Raw genomic sequence first — 20,032 nt, forward strand, 5'->3', positions numbered from 1 at the left:
GATACCTTGGTGACCCAGCCAGAAGCGTAGACCTACTAGTGAAATCATCACCATCAAGATCTCACCTGAAACTGGAAAATCTGGTACCTACTGATGTAATCAGCACAACCAGATAGACATCAAGATTACAGCTGAGAAACACCCTCCCTTTCTGGGAAGAGTTGCAGCACTATCCATTCTCTCTGGGTGCTTTCTCCTGCTTCTGTCTATTGCGATAAAAAAAAGTTCCATCTGAGCTGTAGTTGTATGAATTTGGGTCACCACTTTGTGCCGCGTGCTCTGTGGCTAATCCTAGAGTCACAGCATGGCCTGCTGCCTGTATGGCATTGTTATTTTTGAATTTAGGTCCTTAGAGTGCAACTGGGTGAAGAACATTGAGCAAACCCACTGAATGTAATTAGAATAGCCTAACAACTCTAAAAATACTTTTTGTTTGTTTGCTTTAATTAAAAAAAATCACAGTCAAAATTTTTTTCATTTGTTTTATTTCCATTACAATTCAACACATTAAAAGAAAAAAAAAAAGAAACAATTGATTTTTCTGTTATATATTCAGTCCTGCATGTTTAATGTCTATGATCTACTGGATCCTTCCTTCCTTAGCCCTGCAACAATTCCATTTGACAGGATACAAATCCATTTTATTCTTATTCTTATTTTTATTTTTTTCCCCCTCAGGAACTTTTCTGGCTTCAGTTCTCCAGAACCGACATCAGATTTCTGAATTTCTGCCTATTTTCCATCCCCAGAGGAAGCAGGGTATGATCCCTACCCATTGGGCAGCTCTCGGTGGCCTCTCCCAGTCACGCCAAGGCTTGCTGGTCCCAACAGAGCTGCCTGCAGGGCAGGGGACAGGGCAGTGTCTTCGGCTTCATATACTTGCCTTTTAAAATTTCTTAGCTCCCAAGGCAATAAGGTGAGGGAATGTATTGCTTGGAGCTGTCTGCTGGCCATATCCTATGTGAGTTCTCCCTTCAAAAAATATTACATTCCTTTTTAAAAATTAATTCCAACTAAAACAAATCGTCGGATGTCATTTCCGAGCTGCTGGTAGCTGAGTTTTTGCATTAGTCATGTAGATGTGCTACCGGTAAAGGAGACTTCTGCATAACCTGCCACAAATATGTGACAGACAGCTTGTCAGGAAATGATCAGGATAGGCAATGATTTGGGACTAATTTCATGGATGTTTTCCAGTTTCTATTTTCTCCCCTGATCCTCCTTTCCCTTTCTCTGAACAAGAGGGCTTCTGAAATTTCCTGCTTAACATCTTTCACTTTGAATAAAGAATACGCTAAACATCCCCCCTGCAGCTGGTCCTGCTGAAATTGCTCCTCTGGAGGGACTCGCAGATGATGCTGCCCGCTTTGAGAAGGTCCAGGCAGGAGGGTTTAGCCCCCAGCGCAGCCCACACTGAAGCCTGCAACCTGAGACGGTGTGCCCCCGCCGCTGCTTCCACCCCGAGCACACACACGCTTGCAGGCGGAGGCAGGCCGGGGCTCTAAACGAACCCAGATGGCTGGCACACAGGGAGTAGGCATCCTGGAAAAGTGCCCCGGGGCTCTCTGGTTGCTGTCATCTTGGTCTACAAACCAAGTGCCTTCAAGATGTCTGTGTTGTTTCTTAATCTGAGATCACTCCCGTTTGGGCTTTTAGCCACTTCCTGTTGGGAAATGTCACCGAGGCATCAGGGAGATACACAAAGATTGATTTGACTGAAATCAAACATTCCCCTAACTCGGAGGTTGTAGATTATTATCCTTAATAAAGACCATATTGTAATAAAATCCAAATCAGATCCCAATTGATACACTGTACTTTCCCCTCTCCAGCGCCTGTACTCTTGTCGGGCTGAGTGATTTGAGTCTTGTGCAAAAGAAATTAATTGGCTACAAGTAATAGAAAATATTGATGGAAAGTGTGAATGTGATGAATGCTGATAACCAGTTTAAATCCTTCCTTATTTTCCTTTTCCTTTTTTTTTTTTTTTTTTTCTTTTCTTCTTTTCTTTTCCCAATCACACTGAACACATGTTTCCTTTCTTTATTTCTCTATAAAAATATGCAAACAATTACCTGGCTTTGGAGACATAATTACAAAGAGGTTCATCTCTAAAAGGTTATTATTGATTTATAGAGTTCTTTAGTTTAATGGAAGACAGACAGGAATAAAAAGAAACTTTCTGCTTTCCCCGCAAATAATAGATGAGCTGCAAGGGAAATGTAAGATTTAGAAGTAATTTTTACAAGACACACAAGCTACATGGTTCAGGGGGATGTTTCTTGTATGTGCACAAAGTCATTCAGAAATTGTAATGCAGCAAGTCTGGTGCAGGCATCCTCTCCTGCAAGTGACCGAGGCTGAGGCATTTCGGCAGCGTGGGTAGGCAGCACTCCAGGTAAAGCAGAGGGGATGAGCTGCAACTCCAGACCTAGCACTAGGTCTTGAAGGTGAGATTCATGAGCAGGAGGCTGTCCAAGAGGAAAATTGATTGATTTGCAATTAGTATTTATGGGACAGTGCTTTTGGGGTGTATATTTATAAATAAGTCTTATTAAATAAATATACTGAGTTCAACTCAAGGACTCAAGGGAAGAGCTTGGTGGTGGTGGGAACGGGACCTTGCCCCAGCCCAGGGCAGCACCTCCAGCAGCCTACGGTTTGGGCTATTTTCCCTGTGGTTTCTTGCGTGCCTTGTGTCTGTTTTAAAAACTGGATGCTGGGAGCCCCTTAGGGCGAGGACTGCTGCTCTGTTGGGCACGCACCAGGACGGGATGCTGCAGTGGGAACCTGGCAATGCTCCCTGGCTGGGCCTGTGCACTCTTCAACCCTGGGATAGGTGTGGGAGCTATAGCAACCCCGACCAACTACAACATACAGACTTAATTCTCACTTTTCCCTAAGTATCTGGACACAGCGAAGTCTCATTTATCTTATTTGCCTGCATGGAGCATGCTTCTGCTGCCTCTACCTTATAATTAGTATTGCCTGTATCTGATAAAGCAGCTTGTAAACAAACCCAGTCTGAGGCAATTTTAAAAGAGAAACAGATCAAATCAATAGCGCATTGTGTGTGCTGTGGCTGCAATTGCACTTGATGGTCATTCGGCTTGCTGTTGTTTTTCTGCCCGTAAAATGGAAAATCTCAGAATAATGATCTTTTGTCCGGCAGCACTGCAGAGGGAACTGAGAGCTCCCGTCTGGCTGCTCAGCACCCGCAGCGTATGAGCAGCGTGAGCAGAGTGAGCAGAATGAGCATTCCCCCCTGGCTGAAGGATGCTGGTGGTGCTGTGTGCGTGCTCCCTCACACCTAGCCATGGGAGCCCAGCAGTGCAGGCAGCAGGCTCTCTGACACCCAGGCTGCTCTTTTTAGGAAACATTCACTTTCAAGCAGCGTCTTACATGGAAGAAGAAGCAGACCGAGCTGGGGACTGCCATGCTGGTCCCACCAGGGGTGAAGGAGCCCATAAGGAGCCCTAAGATGCAGGGCCAAGGCTAGATGGGCACGCTCTATTTGATTTTATTCATTTGATTTTAGCGTGAGTGCCCCTTTGGGAATGTTTTCTAGGAGTCCAAATGGCTGGCCTAGATGAGCACCATCCACCTTTCAGCACAAGCAAAGGAGAAAAGACCCTTCATGCTGTCATTATCTGCTAGTGCACGGGGTTAAAGCATCTTTGGTGTGCCCCCCTGCACAGACATCGCTGCTTATATCGTTCTCAGCAAAACACATTCCTCACTGCTTTATGTCTTTTGACAACAGTAAGCAACTGCTGCTGCTGAATCTTACCATAATTTGACTTTGGGAGTTGGAATGTAGAAACAGAAAGAAGTACAGGATTATGTTTCATTTTAGATACAATCTTGTAATGAACCATAATATCCTCTTGGAGATTTTGCAATATGAGAAAATAAGACAAGCAAAAAGTTTGTGTAAAGAATTCTCTTCCCTTATGTGTCTATATTGAATTACTGCCCTGCTTCTCACCTGACTGTAGTCATTTAATCACCATTCTCAAAGGTATTGGGCTTCCAGATCCTTCTGAGAGATGCAGAAGCTGATTGAAGCCATGGTTCCCTTGACTAATACTTGAATACTAAAAAAACTTTGGGGATCTGACCTGCTGTCAATAAAACACAAAGTTAATTTTACATCATATAACTCAAGATTCGGCTGTAAAGAGTAGGAAGAAAATATAAATTAAGAAAAGGTTGGTCTACAGAAGATCCCAAGTTTTTTTTTATATCATTATTTTTTATTTATTTTTCTCCACGTGTGTGCTCAGAAGTGCAAAAACATCAGTTACAGCAAAAAAAAAAAAAAAAAAAAAAAGAAAAGAAAAAAAAAAAACAATAGGGGCTGTGGCAACACATACTGTCTGCTGAAAGCTCCTGGCATGTCTCTGATGGTATCTCACCCACCACAGCATGTGTACCCAGGTGTGGGAACCAGAAACCTACCCGAGCTTCACCTTCACCCTGTGTCCCCAGCTCAGCTGTGTCCTCTTCCCGCAGCATCCCCATTGTGCACAGCACCCGCAGGCAGTGCCTGCACATCGTGGCCCATGAGCTCAGCCAAGTACCACAGTCAGCAATAAAAGCACAGTTTGTTACGATCGTGTAAACCAGGGAAAAAATATGGCTCTTGGAATGAAGGCCTACAGGATCTCTCGTGGGGGAGAAGTTACAGCCCTCAGAGTGGCCCACAGAGTCCTATTCTCTCAAACTAGATCTGAGCTGTGCTTCCTTTTATTGTACAACCTTAATAGCGATCATTGATCAGCACGGATAACATTATTTAATTTTATCTGGGGCTTATTTTCAGATGTGACTGCAGTTATTGCTTTGCAAGTTGTTCATCTTGCATCTCACAGTAAGAGAGGAAAGTGGCATAAGTGGTGACACTGCGGTTTATGCAATAAAGAGAATTAACAATGACTAATAGTGGGCAGGTAACTGCACATCAGCTGATGAAATGGATGGTAGAAAGCATGGCATCTGCCTTCCAGAAACATGGTGCATCGCTGTCAGCTGTTCTCTAGAAAATGCTTCAGGAAAGCAAGAGTGTTTCTTATCACTTGCATCTGCTAAAAGAGCAAACATTAGGAGAACATGGACAGTTTCCCTCCAAAGAATTGAAGACCTGGTGCTCCCGATCAGTTTACACTTAGGAGGAGGATGGTGGAGGAGGCAAGATCCTCTAGCTGATATTTCTGTCAATACAAGGAGAACCTGCAGGATCAGCCCCAGTATTTGGACAGGACAGCTTCCCTCATTGGCTCTTCCTCCAGCGACTGGGTGCATCTGAAACTGCAGAAGAAATAATACAGCCAAAAATAATGACTCAACTATTTAACTCCTTCCTTAAATGGAAACCGTTCAAATACTTCCTTCATTTATCTGTCCCAGTGGTGTATGAGAAAAATGGCTTGTGGGCTCTGCCTGGTGCCACGGGGATGAGAGGACACACATGGCTCGTTGCTCCTCTCTAAGGATCTCTTTGTTCTGCCCAGTCCCCGGGGCACATGTCCCATGCGAGGCAATGACAGTTTTTGTTATCGTGCAGACGTATCAGTTTCAGTGACAATCACTCCCTTTTCAAAAAAACATTATTTCTCATGATTGTCTCCCTCTTGGAAAATGTGGCCTTTAAAGCCGGAGGGGGGGTGCGGGGTGGGGATGAAGAATGAAGGGGAGACAACGAATGTCCTGGCGACACAGACGTTAAATGGCGTGTTAGGGGACGATCAGTCAGTCAGCACGAGGGGCACAAACCAACGTATGTGAGCACAGAAAGGAAACTCTGTGCCTTGCCCTGCCAAAGGGAGAGGGACCGTCCTGCGGTGCTGGTGCTAGCATACCAGATATTGCGAGAGGAATAAAGGGAGCAGGGGAGGTGGGGGGAGGTGAGAGACCAGCTAATAACAACATGTTTTTTCCTTCCTTCCTCGCCCAGCAGCACATGTGACCTCGTGAAGCCAATAAGTTATGAGCATCTGATGCAAAAGTTCCCCCCAAAAATGCTCCTTAGCAAAGACCACTGGGTAAACCGTGTCACGACCAATTTCTGCAAATGCCTTGATTTAAGGCAGGCGCAGGACCTGAAATTCACACCAGCTCTTTGTGTGCTGGAGTCACGCAGATACCAGGCTTGGTGAGAAGAAACTGCATACTTCCTATTTTATTTCACCACTGCTCGACCTGCTTTTCCTCAGACTTAAAATCATTTGCCAGGTCAAAATAAACTCTTCAGAATCCCAACGTGAAAAATGTACCTAACAATTCAATCCTTGTAAGTTGGGAATTGGAAGAGAAAGTGCAGTGGAGTCTAATTAAATTATATAATAAGCAGCTTAACTTGTGGTTTAACTTTGGTTTCTGTTATTCTTATTATCATAAGCATTGTAGCTGGCAAGGAGCTATTGAAATATGCAAAGTAGAGATGACAAAACTGGAGACTGTTTGGGTTTCGCAAAAAGCTTGTCTGTCAGAGACTGATTTCGCAAAGTCAAATCCAGAAGGGAGGTCGGGCCAATTCCTATTTAATTCAGATTTTTCCTCAGAGTTAGCAATGGGCTCTGTGTTTGACCCGTCTCTATTACAGACAGAAATCAAAGGCGACTTGGATTTGCAAATCCTCATCCGTCAGGTTCTGGTTTGCAAAATGAAAACCAGCACAGGCTCAGGTTTAGGTGAAGCTGTGTGAGAAATCGTGGGGGCAGCTCTGTATCACCAGCGAGTTAGTTGGTGTCATCCAGGTGACGGCTCTTCAAAGCCAAGGCGATGCTCCTCGCACCCACGCTGCGCCGTAGACCTGTCAGCCTGCTCTGCTGCTGGGAAGTCTCATTGCGACTTATCAGATTTTGTAGCCTGCTGAAAAGGGAAAAAGGATCACGACTGGATGACAAGCGTGATAAATAGCAGGCGCACAGGGACCGGCCGTGTTTCCTTGCATTGGAAATTATACCTAGGTGATAAGCTGCAATCCAATTTTTCAAGATAGGACTCGCTTGCAGCTGTTGCAATACAAACACACCTAGAGCTTCACGTGTTTTTAGTTGATACTTTTATAACCGTAATAGATGCAATTTTGAACAAAGCTCAGCCTGGTGTAGGTCTTCTTACCGTCAGCCCTGAACAGGGCCATGGCCTTGGAGCTCAAGGAGAACACTGACTATGTACTCGCCTCTGGAAAAGCAGAGGACGGGCCCTAGGGGAAACTTTAATTTATGCTCTATCTAGCACAGATATGTTGGCAGAAATATACACCACGCTTTGCCTGAATTGTCAGTAAAGCTGGCTAGTGTTTACATAGTGGTGGGTTCCCTGATAAAACAAATGCCCATAAATTTGAATAATCAAAACTTCCCAGGAGTTTGGTGTACATGCTCAGCCCACTCTGGAAACAGGTTGCACTGCCCACTTAAATCTGAATCTGGATCTAGGGCTTTGGTTTGGCACCATTTGTAGTTTTGAAGACTGTCTCATGCAAGCTTCAAATAAGAATAATTTCAGTCTGTTTAGTGGTCTCTAAATTCAAGTACCCCAAGAACAAATGAATCACTCTGTTCTCTGCCCCAGGGGTTTGACTATTACAAACAATGACTGAAGTCATCAGTAAAAGACGAGGTCACAGGCTGAAAGAGGAAAATATGCTTTTTCATTTCTAGTGTAAAAAAATTGAATGCATTGTTTGAAAATGTCAGTGCATGAACTAGACTAAATGAAAGCAGACTAAGTTGGGCTCTGACATCTAGTGCTTCCTCCTCCACTCCTATTTTGTTTAATTTGACAGCTACTTACCAAGATACACAAGCTCAAAAATTCAAAACACGCAGCTAAGGAAGAACTTTACAACATTACCTATCTATTTCTTGCTACCATGAAGTCCAATGACTGAAATTAGGGGTGAGAAGGGAGCACCCTGTCCCACACTCCAAGCTGGACATCACCTCTGTCTGCTGCTATGAACGCTGCATTTAAAACCTCTGCCAAGGCCTTGCTGTCACAGTGATCTGCCTTGTAGTGCTGAGGTGTTGCATAATGAGCGATTACTGCCTGGGAAGCACTGCCCGATTCGCAGAGCCAGTGCTGAGCACTGGATGAGGTGCGGGTTCACCGAAGGGCGATGGTCTCCAGGGAGTGCTGAGGAAAAGCTATTTGCTGCATGCAACCACCTCCGAGGTGATGTTCACACAACCCCCCAGGTTTTCAGGGTTGGTTAAGAGAAAACAGTTTGAATCTGTTGTATTTATTCAGATATATACATATTTATATATATATGAATATATATAAAGACAATCAATCTAGGCACAGCAAAGCACTTCAAAATACTTTACACACACCATCAAGGAAAAGCAAGAACATGGCACATACCACAGAGCAGCAGTGACTTAATCTACGATAACTATTTTCACCAATAACTATTTTCAACGACAGCTTTTTTCACCCACTAGGCAAATCACAGATGACCCTTGGATTTTAAATCCCCAGAGGATACAAAAAATGTATACGCACTATTTTCCAAACCTTCTTATCATAACTCAAGGCCAAAGGAGTTGAAAATGTATATATATATTTCTTCCGTTTAATGTACGGTCCCCTAATGCTATGTGCATAATGTACTTTTACTTTAGGCTTTACCCTTTAAATAGGCAAATCCCAGCCTTGTCAAGCTGCTACAGAAGATGCAATAGTAGAGATGAGTCCAAACCAAACCACAGAAGAAACTTGGTCCCTTTGAAGTGAATGTGTTCTGTCAGTGGCCTTAACAGAGCCTGTCCTGCTACCGCCTTCCTCAACCCTAAGCCTTGCAGCATGGGCAAGCTTCCCATCGGTGGCTCACAGAGAGCCTCCTGTGTCCCACAGGAGCACAAGGAGAGTTATTCAAATGAAAAAAAAAAAGCAACCTCCAGATCACTTCTCAGTGATCTTTTTTCATGCATAACCAAATCTGAGATGTCAACTTTTTACCTGACCACTGGGGAAAATACTTAAAAGGAGTTTATTAGGTATTATTATTATTTCCTGTAAATCCAAACATATAATAAAAGAAATCTAAATCAAATATATTCTAGCCATAATGCTCCATCACTAAAAACTGCCTTTAAAATATTTTCAATTAATTACAATTCTCATTACCATGCCAAGTATTTGATCTTGTTCTGATACTCACTCTTTGTCACACAGAGCTGTTAATGCAGGTGCCAAAGCAAAATTTGGATTTACAAAGCACTCTGGATCTTACCTGATATTCTTTGTTAAACAACCCCCCACAAAGCCTGAGGGAGAGTGGGGAGAAAAAGGATTCAGAAACCACTTTATCCAAATCTACAACAGTAAACTATGAAAAAACATCTGAATAACACTCACCTGATTAAGTTTATGATGCATAAATCTAAGCTTAATGATGAAAAAGAACGTGGCCATGATGAAAAACAAACAAATGAACAAACAAAAAACACCAACAAGAAAACAAACAAACAAAAAGGAAAGCCAAAAAAAAACCAAACACACACAACAACAAAAAAAGCAACCAAAAGAAGTCGGTACCCTAAAATCAGCTGGCTTCACCCATGTTTAGGCACTGAGAAGCTTCCATTGCCTCCTGTAGATGCAAGAGACTGGTGTCACATTCTTGTTCCTGAGATTTGGTCATATGTTTTAAAATGTGTGAAGATCCATTTCTCATTTGTTTCTAGAATTATGCTGTTGGGGTAGCACAACTGCTAACTCTAACCAGCAATAGTAATTCCTCACCTTGAATTGATAAAAGAAAAAAACCTCAGCCATGGCACTCGCCTCTGAAAGAAGACTAGAATTCTTTTCCCTCCCTCTCCATCTTTGTTCTTTAATATCCAGGACTACTGGAAATCTTGCACAGGTAAAACTAGAGGGAAGCCAAACAAAAATTTCTGCATAGGATAGAAATTCGAGCACTCAGTTAAAGTGCCTGTAGGCACAATTGCAACCATCCTGTGTTGTAGGCAGTTATTGTGTGCCGCCTTGGTACTGCTGTGCTTGCTAAAGCTACCAGCAGTCCTATGCACAGGCTGGTTCCCTGCCTAAAACTGCCCTTCTCTCAAAGGAAAAATATCTTGTAGAAATGTCCTACTTTTAATAAGCATCTGTTTTGAAACAAAAGAGAGAAAAATAAATCCTTCTACCCCTTCAGAACACGGCTTTTCAATTTCCCAGAAATACGACTTTTTACTACAAAGTTTTCATTGTATATTACAACAAAAAATGTTTAATGACATTTAAAAACAACAAAGCAAAACAAAACTCCGGAACAAACATGTCTATCAATTTGTACTCTGAAGTTTTCATCTCTGAGAAGTGCTTTGGGTTTTGTGTTATTCTGATCATGTTTTTACATTTTCAAATTTCACCTCAAAATGGAAAATCTGGCTTCAACCCGCCTCCTGCCTTTGTGTCTCTGGCTGCTTATCCCACATCTTTGGGAGCTGGATACACATCCTTTTAAACATGCATCAGCAGTTGAACTGTGGTTGAAAAATAAATGCTTCAGATTTGGGGGGGCAACTAACTATGTGTGCAGTAGAAAAGTCAGCCTTCAGGAATGCTAATCTTTCTTTAGGTTTGCTAGGCAGATGAAAACATGAGCAAGAAAGTGTTTGGTTTGTCTCAAGCTCCTTCTAAGTGGAAGGATTCTGGAAAAAAAAAAAAAAAAAGTATCAGAAATGTGCCCTTTTGAAGCTCATTTGAGCCCAACACCCCGTTATTAGGGGTGAATTTGACCCATTTTGCCCAACAGCTGTAACTGCTAAACCTTAGTGCATGTACTAAACCTCTGACTGATTTAGTATTTAAATGATATACAGTACCCATCCTGTTAAATGTAAATTAAATGCACACTTACTCTTTAAGACAATTTAAAGTGTCACCTTTACAGCTAAAAGACTGTGACATTTCATGAACTCCCAGCCACGTCTTCCCAGTGATAATGCCAAACTGAACTGACTGGGCTAAATCCAGCTGTGGGGTAACCAAATGCAACGCTCATGCTGTCAGAGAAGTTATACCCATTTACACCAGGGCTGATTCCAGGCTTTCATTATCTACACTTAAACATGGCATAATTTATGTGAAAAAAGCAGCTGAGAATAGTAACATTTCAGTTGTTATTCACACTATAGGCACAATGTTCCCTAGTAACGTACGTTGGCTTAGCTCCTTTGACTACAATGGAATTACCTTGATTTGTTCTGGGTGAGGACCCAGCCCAAGCTGAAAAGCAAAGACAAAGAAACTCCACTTAAACTGAATTGCTCTTGGAGACTGGTGACATAATTAATAGCAGTTCGTGTGCTCCAGTATCAGCTAACGCCACAAAGCAAAGGTTTGGGGTTCAAGAAGACATCCTTAGAGAGAAATGCCTGTTCCTCTGCATGTTTCTGAGCAAGGCTGAGTGTAAAGCATTGATTCTTGCAGGGGACTCGGGCACTAGAGCCCAGATTTCAAGGTATTTAGGAACACAAAGGTGCAAGTTGGCAATTAGCTTGTAGGAGATACCTTTCTTGGTGTCTTTGAATTGGAGAGGTGCCCATGAGCATCATTAGGCTAAAGGATGCCTGCAGAAATTGGACTGTATAGTAATTCAAATAATAACAAAACCAGCAGTCAGAGCAACTATAATGTGAATAAAATACTAACATAAGCAGGCAGCTCTCTGTAGAGTTCATCTTCTGCTACGTGCAGCCTTCCCCCTCAGCAGCCCTCCCTGCACGGCTTCCTCCCCATCACACAGAGAGGAAGAGCTGGCTCGCACAGCCTCCTTGGAGGAATCAGAAGCTCTCCTTATGTTTTCCTCCAGTAGTCCCCCCGTTTCAAAACAGATGGAATATCTGGCTTGGCAAGGATTTGTCATGCCGTGATGCCCACAGGGGGTAATCAGGAGGAAGGAGAAGTTTTAGATCTGCTTCCTCAGGTGCTACCTCAATTTACTGACTCCGCTGTAACAAGCACCACAGTACCCAAAAACAAACTATGCCCTTTCTTAGCTACTACACAGAATTTATCTGAAATATATTTTGGACATCTTCTGCACCAGCACCTAATATTAGAAATCAGCATGGATTATGAAGTTTTATTGCGCTATTTCCCCTCACCTTGGACTCCCTACATTGAGAAAAAAAGTGCTTTTCAATGTCGAGTGTTTTAAATAAAATGCACTCATTGTTGTCAACATCTAGAGCTGGTAAATTGACAAATTCATCATCCCATTATACTCCCTGCACCTGTTCCAGTTTGCAGTCTGCGGTGTGTTTTAGCTTGTGTATGGTGTGTGCATCTGCTTAACAAGGACAGTTAACTGGCAGAATTTGTTTATAAACCCAGTGAAGAGCTAAATGAGGTAAACTGCATTATCTTACATGTTAATTGTATTTCATTGCAGACGAGCATTTATTAAAGATGCAGACGGCAAACCATACATTCTAATTGTGTTTACATCCATTTCTGGTTTTATCCTGTTTTCCAGAATTTCTTTTCCCCATCATATTCCAGTGACTCGAGATGCAGCCTGAGCTACCCCTGCGAGAGACCTTCCAGGCAGTGCCCAATACGCACGCACGCAGCAGCAGCAGGGCAAATCACTCGCGGGAGCAATTTATTAGGAGGATGCTGCCAGGTCCTCCTGTCTGGCAAATGTCCATGAAAAGATGTGAATTTCTGGGAATCTGACCATCACTTTGAAATGAGTTCACAAAATGTTTTCTTGGAGGCAGCTTACTTGGTGGTGGGAACAGTTCTCCCCCAGGTCCCTACGCAGCACAACCAGCTCAGTGGACAGGCTTCAGCAAGCATGGGACAAAAATCTGAGCAATGACTAGGAAGCCTGGGGTCTAGCAAAGAATTAAGCCCAGATCTTTGAGTCCTTGTCCAGCAATGTAACCATGAGAACCTCCTCCTTTCCTTCCCGCTTGGGTGGGAATTTGATCTCTGCAGGACGTGTTATTATCTGATCTGCTCCTGAGCTTGCTGCTACAGGAGAATAATCATAGAATCATAGAATCAGAGAATATCCCGAGTTGGAAGGAACCCATAAGGATCACCAAGTCCAACTCCTGATAAGGGTGGCCAGTCCCTCAGCACAGGAGAAATCTCTCCTCCCAGGCCATCACCTCCCAAAACCCTTCTAGAGTCAAATCAGCCTGGTGGCTGGTCCAGAAGCAGGACCAAAATATTAATTGTTAGCTCAGTTTGGAGTTTGTACAATTAAAGCAGGGTGGACCTGCTGGGGTGGTACTGCTGAAAACAAAGCAGCACAGTATCCACTCCCTTTTTAAGACAACTAAAACCAGTGGCAACATCAGAGCTTGGACGGTTCCCCCGGTGCTGCTGGTGAAGACGCATCTGCTCTTGCTTTGTTGCCTTTCCTCGTCTATGCTTCAAAATCAGAATGATATAGGGAAATCTCAAAAGATGCAGTTTATCATGCTGGTCAGCAAGTTCTGTATGCATGCTGGCATGGAGACACACAAAGGTGTCCTGAGGCAGCAAAGCAGCCACGAGTTCCTCACTTGAGGCATCACCAAGTCTCACCTGCTGCTGACCAACCACCACAGGTCCTTTCTGAAGGGGAGGTCGAGTCCTGGTTCGGCCAGGAAGGAAGGAAGGCCAGACCTCTACAAAAGTTTAAATATGGGTCTAATGCACAGCCACTGAGGGGAAATTAAAGAAAAACAACGTTGCTGGAGCAAGAAGGGTGCTGAGAACAAAACGGAGACTCTGGCCAGAGAGAGGGGGGCTGAAAAATAAATCTGCCAGGCTGAGAAATTGCATAGCATGTGGCTCTCATCCACCCTGCTCTTTGCCTCATATGCAAAGAGGTTGCAGAATTAGATTCCCTAATCCAAATACTTTAGGACTCATTCTCTAATTTCCCTTGGAAATTCATTAGTTTTTTTAAATGAGTGGTAATACTGCTTGCATTTTTTGGTTATGGGAAGATTAAACGAAGGAAATCTTTGCCTAGGATAATCATCGTTACTTAACCTAAATTTATTCCATTCCTCTGAAACTTTGAAAAAGAGCAGTTCTTTGGTCCCTGAAGTTACACTGAAGTAAAACTCAACAGCTTGCTAAAATATTGCCATATGAGTAGAAATATTCAGCACTGAGGAACTGATGTGGTACAGGAATAAAAGGTTGTTTGTGAGCGCTGGCTGGCACCGGGGCTTAAGCAATGCCACTAGCCTGCCAACAAGAAGCTGATAACAAGACTTTCTGAATATCTTCCAAAGCTTTGCAGAAATACTTGCTTGCTTAATATTTTTACACTTAAGCTCTTAAAAAGTTTACTGGAGAAAAGTGGCTTTACAGATGTGCCAGTACCCCCCACACATGTATGCATGTACAGAAGGGGGAAAACTGACATCGAACACAAGAAAATGCTAATATTTAACACGTGCAGATTAAGTGCAAATGTTAGGGCAAATGTTTCTGTTTTGCGCCCTAATTTCTCACCTGTAACACACAAACGACTTAATGCCTGGGTTGGACTTGTGCTTCTGGTTGCCCAACACATTTCAGTTATTTCCAGTGTTGATAAGGTGAGGTCATGATGCTTACTCTCTCTTTGTTTTTCTTTCTCTTTATTTCTCTCTTTCTTTCCTATTTCCCCTTCTTTCCTTCCTTCCTAGTAGTACAGTTTTAATTCAGATCTTAGAGAACTTTTGTTTCTAACTATGTGAGTCTTCTGCTGCTTATCAGCAAAAAGTTGACTGCAATTCTCTACAACTGTGCTACTGATGCCTTGTTGTCTTAAACTATAGTATCTATGCTTTTTTTATTCTGAGCTCTCTGGGGCAGGCAGCGTGCCCCCCAATGTTGTGTCTGTGGAAATTAATGGAAAATATATGGAAGTGGGACCAGAACAAGATCTATAACATGCATTTGAACCTGTATCTTTGGAAGTAAAAAGCTGCCTTAATTAGTAATCCCCAAAATTGTATTGTCACGGGCAAATTCTTACCTCTTAAAATGTTTTATTGAAGTGTGGAATGAAATCTTGGCCTTGTAGCATTGATAATAAAGCTCCCATTGTTTCATCTGATTGCTTTACTCTGTACAGGAACAGATCTACCTGTTCCCCCTGTGGCATTTCCAGACTACATGTGGTTCATCACACACACGGTGAATCTGATTCAGTGTGGCTGCCAGTTCGAGAGCTCTCCCAGCCACAAAGAAATCCCAAATTCTAAAAATCTGTCAAGGCAAAATTTCTGGATAGAAGAAGAGATGCTTGGAAAGCCCTCATTTGTCATCTGTATCCCTGTGCACCTTGGCTTTGTCTTATGGGTGTGGAGAGCCTTCCACCTTGCACCTACTTCTGGTTGGCACACAGTTTAAGTGTGTTACTTTTTCCGACCATGGCAGAAATGTGATGTACTGCAAAATGTCCACGTGTCCAGTCAAGCAAACAAAAGTCCCTGATTCCAGAGCTCAATGACACGGGGATTGCTCTGCTGACCCTGGTAACACTCAGCTGTTCCAGCTGTAGCATGTGCCACCCCAGAAACGCAGATAAAGCTCCTCTTCCTCTTTAACAGGAGGAATAACCTTTAAATTATGAGGATTTATTCACTGCTCAAAGAACAGTTTCAAAAGGTGGTGCTCGTGGCAGTGAAAAATAGAATACTTTTTTTTTTTTGAGGCATTGTATCACACTACTGTTTGAGGCTGTATCATACTGCTGAAAGCAGGGAGAGCTGTTTCTTGAAGGCACACAAATTAATTTTCTCTTGCGAGGTGAGTCCTGCAATCTGCTCAGCTCCCTGGCCAGAGCCAGGATGAGCTCAGCCAGGCTGCTCACGGATTTAAGGTGACTCAGAGCAGAGACCTCAGCACCTCTGAGAGCTGAGCTGGAGGAGGGAAAGCATTTTAGTGAGCTACCTACAGAACCGCTTGTGGAAATGCTAAATGGATTTAGACGTTTGAATTCCTTGTTCTCCCCCTGCCATCTCCAGGGACAGGCACAACAATAGCCCTTGAAGGAACCAAGATGTACCCAAGCAGGGTCTTGATTTTTGCAGTGGAGCAAGCAAAACCAAGGCATGCTCTCCCTGAGTCAAAAGTCTGACTTCCATCTCTCTGGGGACTTGTGGGCAGAGCAGTCACACAGGACTCTTCCAGAAAGAGGAGAGAAAGGGACCAGAAGCAGGAGGAACAGATGAAGTTCACTTTCTCCATCTGTTTTGTATTGAGCAAGCTATTACTGTGAGTAAAGTCAGCTGAGACATCCCAAGTCATTGCAGCCTGAATATTTAAGCTAGGCTATAAATATCTGATTTTTTATTTTATTTTATTATTTTTTTTTATGGTGATTATTGTTTATGCTTTCTTCCTATTTACCCTCCTTTGATTTAGTAGCATGGGGAGGTTTGTATCACTTTAGCATGTCAGTTGGAAGCAGCCATCAGTTCTGCTGTAGATAACCTCTTGTGGCTTAGACGTTTTGGGGTTGTGCTGTCCATTTCCCCTCCGCTCTGTGACCCCAGGTGGCTCAGAAGTACTTCAGGTCAAACTTATTATATACTATTCACTATCCCAATAAACAAGTAGCGTGTTGTCACATTTGGAGAGCTGTGTATTTTTCTAGTAATTATGCCTTATTATATATTTACCATTCAGAAAATGCAGGTGTGGGCTGTTGAACTGGGGCCAATAAGAATTCGCCGAACTGGCAGCAATTCCTCGGTGAGTCATGTTTCACTGTCTGTTGGTTTTATAACTGTTTTCACTACTAATTTAGCTCTGCGATGCAATATGCAATTAGTCCTATTATGGAAGCAGCTGTATTCAGTTTTACAATGGCACTTTCCCCTTTGGCTTGTACCAGAGCCTGTTGTGGTTCTGCTGATTTGATGACTGAAGTTGTAAAGTGGTATCTGGATGAGCCACAGCGAGCCATGAGCCTCATGCAAATATGATTCTTTCTTATACACCACTGCTCTAATGCTATTTCTTACAGCCCAATTAGAAATGTGGTCACAGAGAAAGCTGTTTCTTGCTACAGTAAGTAGTATTGTCATGCAGCGATTTGTTGCCACGCTGGTATCACCTCTGGAGTCTTGTAGCGTATTATAAATAACGTTTGTCAGGCAGAATGTGCAAACAATAAGCTTCTGCTTGGAAATTAGCTTTTGCAGGCTTCAAAAATCAGTTCCCGAACTGCAGCGCGGGTGCACCAAATCATGACCCCGGGGCTGAAAAGGGGCCGGGTGGGGATGTCTCTAAAAACCCTTGGCCCACTGGCATGGTTACTGCCTATGCATGGAGCTTGGAGAAAGAGCTTTACCAAGCCTCTCTCTCCGAAACTGCAACAACAAAACAGCCAAGAAGTAAATACAAATATCAATTACGCTAATTAGCTGCCTTTACTGTCAACAAGGACGTGAGGGAAATCCAATACTTATTGCATATTAGTTTAATCTGTATTAAAGCAACTCTATTAAAAGAGCAGGGTCTTGAGAAATAGCTGAGAACATTCACTGCATTTTTCTACTGTGCTATTACCCATTTTCACACCCATACATATGTTATGGTTTTGTTGCGTGTCACACAAAATGGTAATTTGGTTGTGAAAAAATGAGAAATCATGACATTTCACATGTGTTTTCAGTAAAACAACAATTTTCCTTGTAACGGGCCCCAGTTTTCTTCCTCAGAAATAGGGCTATTTACAATGAAAATGTTCCTGTTGTGGTGGAATAATGACACGAAGAAAGGAGCCAGGCTGAACACTGTGAAGAAAAGTTAAAGTGCCTGCATTTCAAGCGCTTTGAATTTCAGGTGAGCATTTTGCAACCTCTCACGCACCGCTCAGCCGGCCAGTACACACCGGCGATGGAGCTGGCCCCAGCAGAGCCTGTTTGCTGCTGGGATTGTTTCTGACCACTATTGCCTGCAGTTATCGTTCTGGTCAGACTATTAGAGTAGAAACTATTTTCCAGGAACTTTTCACCATGAGAAACAAAGAAACTCTGCTCTGCAGAGAATAGCCATTTGGGAGAGCTGGTCCAACTGAGAGTTGGTCGTTTGCCCAGACCTTATCATTTTCTATCCAGAGGCTGGCTTTATGCTAGAGTAAACAGCTGGAGTTACGCACCATATTTCATCGAAAGCATGTAAAACAATAATGAACTTTATGGTTCTATAAAGATTTGCAAAATTATTCCCAGGTCTAAAGTTTAATTGTTTAATGTCACCAAATGACTTTACAATAACTGAGCACAGTGGAGTGGCAGAAGTTAATCACTCGACTGAAGTGAATTAAGATTTTCTAAAGCTACATTTATCACTGTAATTTCAGGCTAATTTCATTTTCCATTCATAAAATATGATTTCAGTTTCTGTATCTCTATGAGCTGTGGAGAAGGAACGTGCCTGTTTTATAAAACATGTTTTTGTCAAGCAATGTCAAAGGTGATGTACATACTGACAACAGGAAAAGGCTCAGCTTATCTTGGCATCTCTAACTTGCATTGCACATGCCTTAGCACCAGAGTCCACGTGCTGCTTAAGACCTCTTTCTATTTTAAAACTCAATGGGCCAAATTTCCAGCATTACCTTTGATTTATCTGTTCTTCCTGACCTCCCATCAAGAAGCAAACACACCAGCGGTTGTGTTTGAGGCAGGGCAGAGCTGCCTAAAGCAAAGCCCGTGTGCCACAAGCCTGCTCCCAGGGGCAGCCCAACTCCAGGTGAGGAGCTGGGTGAGGAACTGCTACTCTCAGGGCCAGGGCAGGACGCAGCTTGTACAACGTTAGTCACTGGGGATAACTACAGGTCAAAGGAAGCTGTTTGAGCAATGCCAATAGTCAGTGGAAAAAATGTGTGTCTGTAAGGAGTGCTTTAACCCATTTGTCTCCTTTGGCTACAGTGGGAACCCAGACAGATGTTACACAAAACAACTGGCAGGCTGAGCTTAAACCCATGAACCTCGCCTTTCCTTCTCAGCTCAGACCCCTTGGCACACCTTCCTGCTGCAGCCAGAACTGGGTTTTACCTCCACCTCAGCCCTTTGAGGGCCTAGGCCAGCTGATGCACTCAGAGACCGGCCTCAACACCCTTGTGGGCAAGCCCCATATGGCGGACGGTCCTGGGGAGGAATATGAGGCTGGTTCTCCATCCCTTCAGAGGTGTCATGGGCCCAACACGTCCTCATCAAGTGAGGGAGCCCAGCTGGGGCCTGGTCTGCCCAAAAGGCTCATGGAGAGTGTCCCAGAGCCAGGGTGAATCAGTCTGGTAGATGAGAGGGAGGTGGGAATACCCATGCCTTTCCCAAACGTGCCTCGAAGCCACCAAAGATACAGCTTCATTGTGGGTGGTCATTGTGTCTGGTAACTGCAAATTGTGTCTTATGTCTTTTTTTTTTTTTCTTTGAATGAACGCTTGAAGAATGAATGCATTAAGAATTTCTCCAAGAATGAACTGCACCAAAACCTGGACCAAAATCTGCAGAGCACTGAGCCCTCTCCTCACCTTTTCACGTGGCTCAGCATTCAGCATCTCAGGTCTTTTCTTACAGCATTGATGGACGGTCAGAGAGACAAAGCTCCCCATGAAGACATCTCTGCTAAGCTTCCCAGGCAGGCAGCAGGTCAGCTAAAACTGAGATCCGTATCAGTGTAGCTAATTTGGTGGTTTTGTAATTTATACTGAAATGAGGCCGTCTTCCACCATTTTCCTTCTCTCCCTCTTGTATAAACTGTCTTGTAAAGTCAGTCACAGCACCAAGCCCGTCAGAGTTTAAGAAACATTTGGGACTGTGCTCTTTCTTAGTTATATGGTCTGAATTTTTGGGTAGCCCTGTGTGGTGCCAGGAGTTGGACTTGATGATCCTTATGGGTCCCTTCCAACTCCGGATATTTTATGATTCTATGATTCTATTATTCTAACCCCTTTACTGTGAAGGAAGTAAAATGTACTACTTACTGGTTTTCGTTAGTAATGAATATCCATGTGGTTAGCTGTATTATGGTAGCGCCCAGACAACAGTTTGCA

General features: G+C 43.2%; 1 long non-coding RNA gene across 1 annotated transcript; it reads right to left on the reverse strand.

The window, feature by feature from the left end:
* Positions 1-468: 468 nt before the first annotated feature.
* On the reverse strand, positions 469-20,024 carry LOC311433085. Its single transcript, XR_014690558.1, has 4 exons — positions 19,964-20,024; positions 9,553-9,607; positions 3,989-4,121; positions 469-2,471 (listed from the first exon to the last, which is right to left on the reverse strand). It is a non-coding gene; the product is annotated as an uncharacterized lncRNA (long non-coding RNA).
* Positions 20,025-20,032: the final 8 nt, after the last annotated feature.

The sequence above is a fragment of the Aythya ferina genome (assembly GCF_964211825.1).
Source record: "Aythya ferina genome assembly, chromosome: 2".
NCBI classification, from domain to species: Eukaryota; Metazoa; Chordata; class Aves; order Anseriformes; family Anatidae; genus Aythya; species Aythya ferina.